Raw genomic sequence first — 4,709 nt, forward strand, 5'->3', positions numbered from 1 at the left:
ATGCAATGAAAATTATATCCTACTTGTGGTGCATTATTAGGTGTTAATTATGCTTAATGCTTGCTTATGAGATTATTCGTTTCTTCGTTGGTCGCTTCCCAATCTTTTGCTAGCCTTCATTTTGCACTAGGTATGACCACTACTTGTGCATCCAAAATCCTTTAAACTAGTTTTGCCACATGAGTCCACTCTATCTACCAATATGCGGAATTCTTTTGCCGTTCTAAGAAAATTTGCATGTGCCATCTCTAATTTTCAAAATAAACTTATCTTTTGTGTGTTTGTTTCGCTCACGGAGTGGTGAGGGGTGGCTAATATTTTCCATGCTAGATGTGTTATTCTCAATATTAGTGTTTATTCACTTGTCATTGAACGAGAGTAAGGCAAAGGTATTATGGATACCCAGTCCCAAAATGCAAAAACAAATGAATTTACTATATGTTGTCAAATAATAAATTCCTTGGAAACTGTTGGTATGGAGGGAAACTGTGGATACGACTAGCCATGGAAAGTGAAAGTTATGGTGGAAAAAGGAATAAACTTTATTTTCTGTTTGGGAACCTCCTATGATATATCTATGCACGGAAAGTATTGGGAACTCTAAGTCGTTTTCATTGGTGGGATGGACACACCTCCCAAAATGTTTTTATCTCAAAATTTTCGCTTTGAGCTCTGGCGCCTCTACAAATCCCTACTTCCCTCTGCAAAGGGCCTATCTTTTACTTTATGCAATTTTTATTTTGAGTATCCATCTTATCTTATAAAAGCACCAACTAGGAGGCAATATGATCATGCTTGAGTATTGAGTGTAGTTAATATTCAAGTGTGTTTCATGAATGGATCAGTGTTTGAGCATGATGGGCTAGGGATAACTTATTTTAGCGTTGATATTTTGAAAATACATGGTTGCTTGTTGATATGCTTGAGTATCTAAATTATTATGTCAATACTAGACTATTGCTTTGAATCACATAAAACTTCAAATGTCCATGCTATAAAGAAAAGAATATGATATGACATGATGAACAGCACTCCACATGAAAAATTCTTTTATTATCACTTACCTACTCGAGGACGAGTAGGAGTTAAGCTTGGGGATGCTGATACGTCTCCAACGTATCTATAATTTTTTATTGTTCCATGTTGTTTTATTATCAATCTTGGATGTTTTATAATCATTTTATAGTAATTTGTATCATTTTTTGTTATTAACCTATTGACATAGTGCCAAGTGCAAGTTGTTGTTTTTTAAATGTTTTTACATCGCAGAAAATCAATATCAAACGGACTCCAAATGCCACGAAACTTTACGGAGATTTTTTATGGACCAAAAGGGAGATGTTGGTCCCTGGTTGCACCTGGGGGGAGTCCCGAGGAGGGGACAACCCACCAGGGCACGCCAGGAGGCCCCGGCGCGCCCTGGTGGGTTGTGCCCACCTCGGGTGCCCCCCGGACCGCCTCTTTGCTCTATAAATACCCCAATATTCCCAAAACCCTAGGGGAGTTGACGAAATATTCATCCAGCCGACACAGAGTCCAGAACCACCACATCCAATCTAGATACCATCTCGGAGGGGTTCACCACTTCCATTGGTGCCTCTCCGATGATGCGTGAGTAGTTCTTTGTAGACCTTCGGGTCCATAGTTAGTAGCTAGATGTCTTCCTCTCCATCTCGCTGAATTCTCAATACAATGGTCTCTTGGAGATCCATATGATGTAACTCTTTTGCGGTGTGTTTCTTGGGATCGATGAACTTTGAGTTTATGATTAGATCTATCTTTTAATATCCATATGCGCAGTTCGACTAATCGACTGTGCGGGACTGAACACCTTTCCCAATCAGCGGGCTTAGGCTACGGGGGTGGGAGGAGGAGCTGCGGAGGTTGGCCATGCTGGAATGGATCTTCCTGAAACACGCTCTGATGGATTCTCACTGGGGGAGGATGGTATGGATTGGATCTAAGGATCCCCATCCCTTTAATAGACAATTTATTTATCTGGCTAGGGGGTGAATGTAAAAACACCCTGGCGCCTCGTATTCATTCGACGCATGGGAGATAGCCCTTACTAGGCACAAAAGCCAAGAGGTCCAAACATTTATGGGACCGGACACTACTTTACAAACGTTCGGAAGATGGAGAAGAACCCGCCTTTCAATGCCGAAGACAATACTGCGCGCCGGACTCATCATCATTGAAGCCTGGTTCGGGGGCTACTGAGGGAGTCCTGGATTAGGGGGTCTCCGGACAGTCGGATTATATCCTTTGGCCGGACTATTGGACTACGAAGATACAAGATTGAAGACTTCGTCTCATGTCCGAATGGGACTCTACTTGGCGTGGAAGGCAAGCTAGGCAATACGGGTATGTATATCTCCTCCTTTGTAACCGACCTTGTGTAACCCTAGCCCCCTCCGGTGTCTATATAACTAGAGGGTTTTGGTCCGTAGGACAACATACAATCATACCATAGGCTAGATTCTAGGGTTTAGCCTCTTCGATCTCGTGGTAGATCAACTCTTGTAATACTCATATCATCAAGAATAAATCAAGCAGGACGTAGGGTTTTACCTCCATCAAGAGGGCCCGAACCTGGGTAAAACATCGTGTCCCCTGCCTCCTTGCGACATGGGCATACCTCGTAGCCTCCTCCTTTATTTCTTGACGTAGGGTCCAAGTCTCCTGGATCATGTTCGGTGAGAAAATTACGTTCCCGAAGGTTTCATTCCATTTGGACTCATTTTGGTATTCCTTTTCTTTGAAACCCTAAAATAGGAAAAAAAACAGCAATTCTAGGTTGGGCTTCCGGTTAATAGGTTAGTCCCAAAAATAATATAAAAGTGGATAATAAAGCCCAATAATGCCCAAAACAGTAGATAATATAGCATGGAGCAATCAAAAATTATAGATACGTTGGAGACGTATCAAGCATCCCCAAGCTTAATTCCTGCTCATCCTCGAGTAGGTAAATGATAAAAAGATAATTTTTGATGTGGAGTGCTACTTGGCATAATTTTAATGTAATTCTTCTTAATTGTGGTATCAATATTCAGATCTGAGGATTCAAGATAAAAGTTCATATTGACATAAAAATAATAATACTTCAAGCATACTACCTAACCAATTATGTCTTCTCAAAATAACATGGCCAAAGAAAGTTCATCCCTACAAAATCATATAGTTTAGTCATGCTCCATTTTTGTCACACAAGAATGCTCTCATCATTCACAACCCCAATGACAAGCCAAGCAATTGTTTCATACTTTAGTAATCTCAAACTTTATAAACATTCACGCAATACATGAGCGCGAGCCATGGACATAGCACTATGGGTGGAATAGAATGTGATGGGGGTTATGTGGAGAAGACAAAAAAAGGAGAAAGTCTCACATCAACGAGGCTAATCAATGGGCTATGTAGATGCCCATTGATTGATGTTAATGCAAGGAGTAGGGATTGCCATGCAACGGATGCACTAGAGCTATAAATGTATGAAAGCTCAACAAAAGAAACTAAGTGGGTGTGCATCCAACTTGCTTGCTCACAAAGACCTAGGGCACTTGAGGAGGCCCATTGTTGGAATATACAAGCCAAGTTCTATAATGAAAATTTCCCACTAGTATATGAAAGTGACAAAACAAAAGACTCTCTATCATGAAGATTATGGTGCTACTATGAAGCACAAGTGTGGCAAAGGATAGTAGCATTGTCCCTTTTTTATTTATTTTTTATTTTTTATTTAGCCTTTTTTTCTTTTTTTTATTTGGCCTTTTTTGGGGGGACAATGCTCTATGAATGATGGCCATCACACTTCTATTTACTTACAACTCTAGAATTACAACTCGATATTTAGAACAAGATATGACTCTATATGAGTGAAATGTGAGAAAGAATTATGAACGGGATATGCAATGAACCAAGAGTGAAATGTATGAAAGAATTATGAACGGTAGCTTTGCCACAAATACTATGTCAACTGCATGATCATGCTAAGCAATATGACAATGATGAATGTGTCATGATAAACGGAATGGTGGAAAGTTGCATGGCAAGATATCTCAGAATGGCTATGGAAATGCCATAATAGGTAGGTATGGTGGCCGTTTTGAGGAAGATATAAGGAGGTTTATGTTTGAAAGAGCGTATCATATAACGGGGTTTGGATGCACCGGCGAAGTTTGCACCAACTCTCAATGTGAGAAAAGGCAATGCACGGTACCGAAGAGGCTAGCAATGATGGAAGGGTGAGAGTGCGTATAATCCATGGACTCAACATTAGTCATAAAGAACTCACATACTTATTGCAAAAATCTACAAGTCATCAAAAACCAAGCATTACGCGCATGCTCCTAGGGGGGTAGATTGGTAGGAAAAGACCATCGCTCGTCCCCGACCGCCACTCAGAAGGAGGACAATCAAAGAACACCTCATGTTTAAAATCTGTTACATAATGTTTACCATACGTGCATGCTACGGGACTTGCAAACTTCAACAAAAGCATTTCCCAAATTCACAACTACTCAACTAGCATGACTTTGATATTATTACCTCCATATCTCAAAACAATCATCAAGCATCAAACTTCTCTTAGTATTCAAAACACTCATAAGAAAAAATTTACTAATCTTGAATACCTAGCATATTAGGATTATTTAAGAAAATTACCGTGCTATTTAAGACTCTCAAAATAATCTAAGTGAAGCATGAGA

This window comes from Triticum urartu, chromosome 2 (genome assembly GCF_003073215.2).
Source record: "Triticum urartu cultivar G1812 chromosome 2, Tu2.1, whole genome shotgun sequence".
Classification (NCBI taxonomy): domain Eukaryota; kingdom Viridiplantae; phylum Streptophyta; class Magnoliopsida; order Poales; family Poaceae; genus Triticum; species Triticum urartu.